The sequence below is a fragment of the Apis dorsata genome, unplaced genomic scaffold (genome assembly GCF_000469605.1).
Source record: "Apis dorsata unplaced genomic scaffold, Apis dorsata 1.3 scaffold_381, whole genome shotgun sequence".
In the NCBI taxonomy this organism is placed as follows: domain Eukaryota; kingdom Metazoa; phylum Arthropoda; class Insecta; order Hymenoptera; family Apidae; genus Apis; species Apis dorsata.
Genome location: NW_006263643.1, coordinates 532614 through 542389, shown reverse-complemented (window position 1 = coordinate 542389; position 9776 = coordinate 532614). Strand labels below are relative to the sequence as shown.

The following is a 9776-nucleotide window of genomic DNA, read 5'->3' as shown; positions in this document are numbered from 1 at the left end:
TTTTTTTTTTTTTTTTTTTTTGTTTCAATATACGTGTAGAAATATAAGTATAATAGATGTGTTGTTTGGAATTTTTAGAAAGTTTATTTTTTAATGAATTTTGAATTTTGTTTTTTTTTTCTAAAGCTTTTTTTATATATGAATTTATACTTTTTTCTTTTGTAAATTATTGTTACAGAAATTTTCAGAGAAAAAATTTTCATGTTTTCAGAAATTAGAAATCAATCTTGCATTAAAAAATATTCAAAGACAAAACCTCAGTTTTTGAAGGCTTCGAATATATATATATATCGAATATGTGATTCGATAAGTGTGAAAAGTTTATAATTTTGAATTTGAAAGCGAATTTGAACAAAAAGAATCTTATTGCATGTTATGAGTTTAAATTATTTTGTATCATTTTATTATATTATTGATAATTATAATATTACCTGTATCTATTTATTGTCACAAGATAGATATTCAGAAAGGCTTAACTGTTCTGAGGATTGTTGAGAGAGAAATTTTTTTTGCTACATGATAGTACTGGATAAATATTTTAAAGATAACTAGATTATTATTACATTAGATTAAATTCAATATTTCAAATGAATGAAATTTCAATTCTAGAAATTGACGGCAATTCGACAATTAATTGAGCATATGTTATACATGAAAATCATCATATTAAACTAGATTATCAATCTTATACTTAAATTTTGGTTAAAGGTTTTTCTTTAAAAATATCTTGAAATATGATAATTAATTGTCATTTTGATGGATGATTTAAATTTTATTTAATTATTAATTTAATTTTATTATGATGTAATATTATATGATATCTAATAATTTTTAAATTAAATATTAACAAACTTGAATTGCTTATAATTTAATAAATTTTTATCAAAATTTCAAAATCAAAATTATTGTTATTTCTTTTAGCCTCAAGAATCAACTTTCCATTTGTTTCTCAAATAAATAAACATATTTTAAATATAAGATATGCAAGATATACAATAAAAAAATCATCAAATTTTATTACGAAATATAAATTTGATTACCTTTATATTTTCTTTGAGAAACTATACACAATGCATCTTGTTTTTAAAAATAATTTTGGATATGATTTGTTGGAACCTTCAAAAGCGTTATTTGTTGCATTAAAGTATATAAAAAGATAACTATGTTAGGACATCTTTCTTATTCTATTTAATTCTCAATAACTTTCTTCTGTTCTCAAAGATAAAGGAAATAGAGAATTAAGTTCTAAAGTAAAATGTTGAATTTTGATCGGATATTTTCTTGATTCCTTCTTTGAACTTAATGAAGAAAATTTGCCAAATCCTTGTAAAAACCCCTAGTCTTGTGCCAATTTAAGAACTTTGTCTTATTCTCTTTATGTCAATTCTAATTTATCCTTTTCCCTTCTTCTTTCAATAGAAAAATCTTTTAAAAAGGTTGATCCTTTAACTGACATGAAAATATATTAATCAGATGTTATTAATAAAAAAGCTTTTTATTATTTATCACTTATTATTTCTAATAAGAAAGCAATCTTTATTTTCTTTTCTAAACTAATTCTTTATAAAATGATAAATTGACTTATTCTATTTTGTATAGATATTATGTATAGTATACTACACATAATATATATAAATATATTATCTCTTATGATTAACAACTAAACATATAGTACAAATTTTATTATTATACAATTAAAAATTTTACTATTATACATATGCAAGTATAACACAGTAAAATATACATGAAATTCAAATTATATTATTTTCTGAAGATTTAAGAACTTATCAGTTTGCAATGATAGTGAATCAATAATAGTGGAAAAATAACAAATGCAAAGCCTCAATTAAATTCTTTTGCTATAAAAGAAAAATTAGGTGAAAGCCTTCTCGTTCAGTTAATTTCCACAACAGAAAATGAATATCAATCAACCATACACTTATACATGAATCGTTATCAACTGCAGAATGTAAATGAAACAATATGGAAATATTCCAATATATGTTGGAACACTCTGTACTTAATTAAATATTTGAACTATAATAAAATAGGATTTATTATTATTTATTTCTGGTGCGTTTAAAGAAGTAAATTTTTTAATGATTAAAATTATTATTTATAACTTTATTTTTCTTAATTTAATTAATTCGTAATAGAATTAGGTATACTATGTACAAATTTCATTTTAATATTATTGATATTTTTGAAATCATATATTATTGAATTTTTTTCATCCTCAATTTTAAAATTTATTTAATAGATTTCAGTATTCTTTGAATTAAAAATGGCGTAATTTATTATTAACATTTTATTAAACTTTATTATTAACATTTAAAAAATTGATTGCTACTAATTGCTATTCTTGATTCATTTCTGCCCTTCTTTGAACTCAATGAAGAAAATTTTTTTTTAAATCCTTGTAAAAACTCCTAGTCTTGTGTCAATTTAAGAACTTTGTCTTATTCTGTCAATTCTAATTTTTTCTTTTCTTTATTCTTTTTATTATTCTTTTCTCTTCTTCTTTCAATAGAGATACTTTTATTATTAACAACACAAATGAAATTAAAAAAAAATTAATCAGATTAATTTGTATTATATCATAAATATATACTGTAATTATAAAAAAATAAAAAAATAGAGAACATATATAATTTCAAAATATAATTGTGTATATATATAATAAATATATATAATTGTATATATATAATAAAATAAAGATAAAAATAATCAATATACAATTATTAAATAAAAGAAATTAATTTTGATCAACTAATTCAATCTATGAATATAAAAATTCATATACAGTATTAATATTAATAAGAAGATTAACGAAAAATTTCAGATCAGTACAATTTTCTTTGTTATTTTCTTAAACAGGTTAGTGAAGATTGATAGTCGTAAGATTGTGAGTAATGTGGGTGAAATTGGTTTGGACGAAGGTTGAGCAGAGAAAATTGAATTTTCTGATGGTGGTTCATTCCTCTTTTGTTTTTCTTATTTTTATCTTTGTTATCATAGTATGACAAGATGGACGCTTATTTTCATTATTATATATATATATATATACATAAGATATAAATAATAAAAAAAATATAGATTATAATAAATATAGATATAGAAAATCCCTTTTGATGTATCTCTTATCTTAGTATTTCTTAAATACGTATATTAGTAAAGATTAATGATTTTTATCATAAAAGAAATTTATTTAGAGCAAAAATCAACTAATTAATCCTTATTTTTATTTCTTATCCTTATTTTTATATATTAGTCTTTGTATAATATAATAATATTATATTCTAATTTGACGATAGTATTTTAATTTAAATTAATTTTCAAAATAATATAGTTAATTATTGAAATTAATTTATTTAGGAAAGTGACATTGATTTGATGCTTGAAATTTTGGTCCCTGTAATACAATATTAATTAATCATGATAACAAATGAATAATTGTTAAACAATGAAAGATAGAGTAATTAAAATATACAAGGATAATAAATAATAAATATGTACCATAGTTAATGAATATTAACGAGAAATATCAAATAAAAATAATAAATAATTAAAAACAAATTATTGTTTGTTTGAATTATATTTTGTATCTTTTTATCTTATCAGATTTACAGACAGTAAAATACTGTCCTTTTTTATGTTATAATTTTTAATATTATTATTACAAAATGAACTTTTATAGAAGATCATAATCAGTCAAAATTAATAAAATATTTAGACAATCTAAAATTAAATTTTTCAATATCACTAGCACGAATTTCATTTTTCGCACTTTTACATTTCATCTATCTTCCTTATAAATTTTATCAAATATTTAATATCCATTCTTGTGTAGAACTTCAAATTCCTAAGGATTTCAATACTTGAAAGTAAATCTGTTGAGACTTATTCTCCAGTGTCATTTTTATTTTAGAAGTGAACGCTACATTAAGAATGAAAATTATTGTTAGTGCAAACTTAAAAAAATTATTGAAACTGTAACCTAATTTCAATGCATTCAAGAATAAATCTTGAAATCTCAAATGTCATTTCTTGCTACGTTAAGAATGAAAATTACTTACAGTCACTTTCAACATAGTATTCATTTACAAAATATGCTTTTAATAGCAACTCTTGACAGTTTTATTCTCTTATTTATTCTATATTTGTACTTCAAAATCTTGGACCTTTTTTCATTACCTCTTCCCTATCGATTCATAAAATTTTTAGCATTTGTCATTACTTACAAATTTACAATATCAAATTAGAAATATATCCTGAAAAAATATAAACTTCAAAAATCAAAAAATTAAAGAGAAGCCATAAGATTAATTGAAATAAAATGAATAGCAACACTAATTGTATTCTATCTACATGCACACGACATATATTATCAAATTTATTGCTTGGCTCAACAGAATCAATTATAAAAATAATATAAAGATTAAAATCATCAAAATTGTCATTAATTGCAAATTGAAAATTTAAATATCTTTTATTCATAGTTAATGAAACACATACTCATTTTCAATGTAGTATTCATTTACTCTGCAAAATATTTTCAAAAATAGATTAAAAATTTTGCACTTTTTCTCCTTATTATTTCAAGTATACTTTTTTATTGATTAATAAAATTATAAATTTGATATTAGTTGCAAGAATTCAAATATTTTTTCATTAGAGTAGAAATTATTATCACATAATGACTTTTAGCAATTCTCGAAAATTTTACTATCAAATCTATTTATAGTACTTTTTATATATTATTATTATATACTAGTATATATTATATAGTATATATTATATAGTTTTTAGCCTTTTTCTTTTTATTCTTCCATCATTCCATGTATCTTCCAGATACAAAATTTTCATTAGCATTTGACATTACTTAAAAAGAAAGAATCTAATATCCTTTTCATTAATGAATACTTTATTAAGAATTAAATTGAATTATTATCATACAATCATATTTAACATTCATTCAATATTCATTTGTTCTCAAGAGTTTCACTCCCAAATCTATTTACACTTCAGACTATCTTTTTCTTATCACTTCATTTATCTTTTTTGTCGATTTACAAAATTTCCATTAGCATCTAATACCAGCTATAAGAACAACCCATTCTTCCACACCATAAGATAAAACAGCTTACCACGAAACACTTTACAGCTCTCTAACGCACCCCCTAAACTGAGACACGACGCCATATAATAGCTGCTTCATTTTCTCCATCCAAGTGCCTTTTGCTCCTCCCCGCTCAATCTTCCAGCCATCCAGTAACCAAGACAACCTGAAATAACCCGTGTTATCGTATTCATCCGATTTACCTTCATTCTCGCAGATATCTATTCTATTTTTATCCTAAAGTGATGGAAATTTGCCTCGAGGATTCTGATGTCGAACGTCAGAAAGAAATCGTTCAGGACCGAGAGTATAGTTAACCAACCACTCGATCCTTGCCAGATTATTTACGAACGATGAACCACGTAGCTTAATGACTATCTTGCAAATTGGTTCGTATTCAGTCAACAAAAGAATCGATGATAAGGATTGTGGATCGTTTATTATCCTGTTTCCCATCGGTATGTACCTTTCTATGGAAATGAAGGATCTTTGGTTGCTTTCTATCTCGAAAGGAATAATAAAATATCCTGCGTTCAATTATCGGTCGAGTTATTACGTAAATGTTGCGCCCTGCTGTATGCATAACAGGAATTTGATTTGATTGGCTGCTCTTTCTCGACGACTAAAGATCTTTTTTTATTTTATTAGTGGCTGAGTTGGATTTCTTCTGGATTTAATTCCTCAGGTTTAAAATATTTTCATATTAAAGCTTAAAATTGAAATATTATATTTTGTTTTGTGATTAATTACAAGTGATAATAAAAAAAAATTAGATATTTTCGTATAAATATTTTTAAATTTATAAAGATTAAAAACAAGAATAAATTAATTGAAAAAAAAATTATTATAGAAATTATATTTTAGATATATATAAATTTTTTTATAATACTTGATCAAAATAAACACAAAAATTGATATAGAATAAAATGTTGACTTTATTAAGTTATGGGCAATTCAAATTCATCTTAGATGAAGAAACGTAATGATAAAATCTGTTCCATTTCTATCATATTATCACACTATGCTATTTTGCTTTGTCTTAGAGTTTCAATAATAATAGAATTTTCAACGATGAATAGAAAGAACTTGTCAGAAAGTTTTCTAGTTTCCTTTTTTAGTTTATAAATAATATTTATATTGCTTTAATATTGTTAAAATAATTCATATTCTTTTAATAATTATTCGCGATCTTTTATCTATCCTCTTGTATAAATAATCCAATTTAAGATAATCTTTACTTATTTTAGTTATATTCTATTATATTATAATATTATTATTTATTATTATATTATAATATAATATTATTACTCTATTATATTATAATTCTATTGCATGATTCTGTTGAAAAATATCAAAGTATGTATTTGATTATCTTAAAAATCTACCTATGATTTTTTTTATGAAATTATTTGTTTATGATAAATAAAATAAATAAAAATAATAAATAAAAATTATCATTTGTAATTATCATTAAGTAATAATTATATATTGATAAATTTTATTGATCTGTCTATTAATTGATCTAGAACGAAATTATTTTAGAAATCAAATGAAATTTATTGCTTTAACTTCTTTGTACTTATATATTTTAAAAAAAATACTCAATAAAATTATCAATGATTTTAAATTAATCTTAAACTTCATAGTTCGTATCTAAGATGATATACACGTATATAAAAGGAATTATCAAAAAAACTTAAATTAACCTTGTTTCCTTTCAATAATTCCTTTATACTTACACGAAATGTCAAACAGAATTCCTAAACACACAGAAAGAGATTGACAACGATCATGTGACGCGAAAAATATCGTTCACGTTATATGAGAAATGCAACCAACAGAACAAACTTTACGATAGTCTATAAACTCTGAATCCGTTCGCATGGCATTCCACTCTCTTTCTCTTTCTCTTTCTCTCTTTCTTCTCCGTCTATTACCTTTCTATCCATCTCTATATCCGTGGTAAGTTTTGCTGAATTTTCGCGCAGCACAATGGACGCACGATAGTTTCACATGTAACGAAGCCAAGAGTCGTTCCACGTATTCCCAGCTCGGCGCCACTATCGTTTTCACGATAATATATTGCCCCCTGGCGGCATTATGCTCGCGTTACGTAAAACACGGGACGAAACGCACGTAGGAAATGCTGGCAAATATTTGGACACAGTCGTGATGAATATATCGGCCCACACTGATGAACTAATGATTCATAGGTGTGCGTAGACACGAGAATCTATTCTGTCGCTATTTTTTTTTTTTTTAACCATGCAGGGTTTATGGATCTTAAAGTTGAGTTTTGTGAATGGGGATATAATAGTATGTATAGAAGATTAAGTTAGTTGGAGAGGAGATTTTGTTGAGTATTTATCAAAATTGGAGAACGGAAATTTTTTTTTCTAAAATAAATAAATGGAAATATTTTCGTTTTTTTCATTACTAAATTTTGTAAATAAATTTTTATTTGAAATGATTGTTATATAATGAAATGGCATATAAAATATATAGTTTAATAAGGAAATTTTTTTCATGTTTTGAAATGAAATAATGTAAATTTTTTATTCTATGAAATTTTTCAATTTATCGCTATATATATTATTTTCTATAAAGAATTTTTGTATTAAAAAATATAATAAAGATTGAAGTAAATATAGTGAAATTAAATAATGAAAAGAAAGTTTGATTTTCTGAAACTGTGAAATATTATATGTTATATTCTTGAAATATTAGAATTAATTCTAGAAACCAAAACAAATACAACAATAAAAATATAGTGTCTCTATTTATATCACTCTATTGCTAATTTTATCTCCATCTCATTTCATTTAATGTAAACTTCAATTGCTTATAACTTAATAAAACTCAATCATAATTTTGTATATCAAATTTTATGTTTCTTTTGAAGTTTTATGATTCTGAAAAGAATCGATTCTCCAAAAATATTAACATTCTATATACATATATACATATATAAACATATATAATGTATCATGTGTATCATTTTAATAAATTAATAAATGATTAATAAATGATTCTATGTTGTATTAAATTTGAAAAAAATTTTTTATTTTTCATGAAAATTGTTTTAATACCGATATAAGCAAAACAGGAATGACAGAATTGTTTTGAAATTCCGTTATTAATTCAAGAGAATATAATATTCTGGTTTAAAACTCGATAAAAGTTTTTGGAGGATTGCATTATTCCACAAATAAATGTTCTACACAAATACATTTTGAAATAACAACAATGTAATGATGAAGTATCAATGAAATAGCAATAATTCTAAAAAATGTAATAGCTTGTTTTAACGTAAATCTTATAATATTATTTTAACTTTATCATTTCTTCTGTTATGCTATTTAAATTTTTTTAAAAATACATTCAAATATGAATACAAATATGATACAAATTTTATAACATAAAAGTAGAATAAAAATTTAAATTTCTTTTTTTCTATTTTTAATTTTAATTGCAATTCTTCATTTTTTCTGCCAATTCATCAAAATTAAAATTTTTTATCTCGAGATTTGTTTCTTATTTATTTTTTATATTAAAACTTTTTAATTTTAGAAAATTAACGAATACTTTTTTTTCATCAAAATCGACATCTCCAATTAAAAAATCTCCATGTATCTATGTTTTTTATTAAATTATATTAAAAATTACATCAATTTTCAAAATCTTCAAAGTTTTAATAATTTCTTAAAATTAAAAGTTTCAATTTCAAAAATTTAATATTTAAATAGATAATTAATTAATATATTAATATCTATAATATTATTAATATTAATATTATTAATAATAAAATTTATTAATATTAATCTCTTTATTTTAAATTTTACCAATTTATCAAAATTGAAATTCCCAATTTGAAAATTAATTTACATCTAATTATATAATTATAAACAAATATCTATTTTCTTTATATTATGATTCATTATGTTAAATTCATCGAAATTAATGAAACATAAATATGCTTATTTTTCTATTAAATTCCATCAATACAATCAAAATTAAAATTTCCAAATATATATTTTAAATCCTATATATTTCTCAAAATCGAAATTTTCAATTTCAAAAATTTTTATATATATAGAAAAACTTATTTTATGTATCTTACAAAAATTGTATAAAAATCGAAATTTTCAATTAGAAAATTAAGACATATATAATTTTTCTACTTTAAATTTTTTGAACTCATCAAAATTAAAATCTTCAATTCGAAAATAAAAAAAATCGAAGATCTCCAATGAAAAATTACAAATTCTTTTATTTCAAACTTCGTCAATCAAAATTTTCAAGCTTAAATTAAAATTAAATATCTTTATTCTAAAAACTTTATCAAAATCAATCAATATATCTATTCTGTTTATTCCAAATTCTGACCATTCAATCAAATTCAAATGCTTCGATGTCAAGATTAATAACTACTTATACATACAATAATCATGTTTAACTTCAAGAATCACAGTTCAAGACCAGTAATATTTCATTCACAATGGGAAAATGGAGACGAAGGTCGATGTAATCGTGTTTAAGAGACGGGGATATAAAACGTCTGACGATTTATACATCCCTCGAAACACGGTCGAATGGGATGAGTGCGCGGTATCTACTCAAAGCGGGGATTTTCTTTGAAATTTCGCAAAACGTGGGG

General features: G+C 22.4%; 1 long non-coding RNA gene across 1 annotated transcript; it reads right to left on the bottom strand.

Moving 5' to 3' along the window:
* Positions 1–1255: 1255 nt before the first annotated feature.
* On the bottom strand, positions 1256–7278 carry LOC116186013. The gene is made up of 3 exons (XR_004150935.1): positions 6859–7278; positions 5148–5285; positions 1256–1443 (listed from the first exon to the last, which is right to left on the bottom strand). It is a non-coding gene; the product is annotated as an uncharacterized LOC116186013 (long non-coding RNA).
* Positions 7279–9776: the final 2498 nt, after the last annotated feature.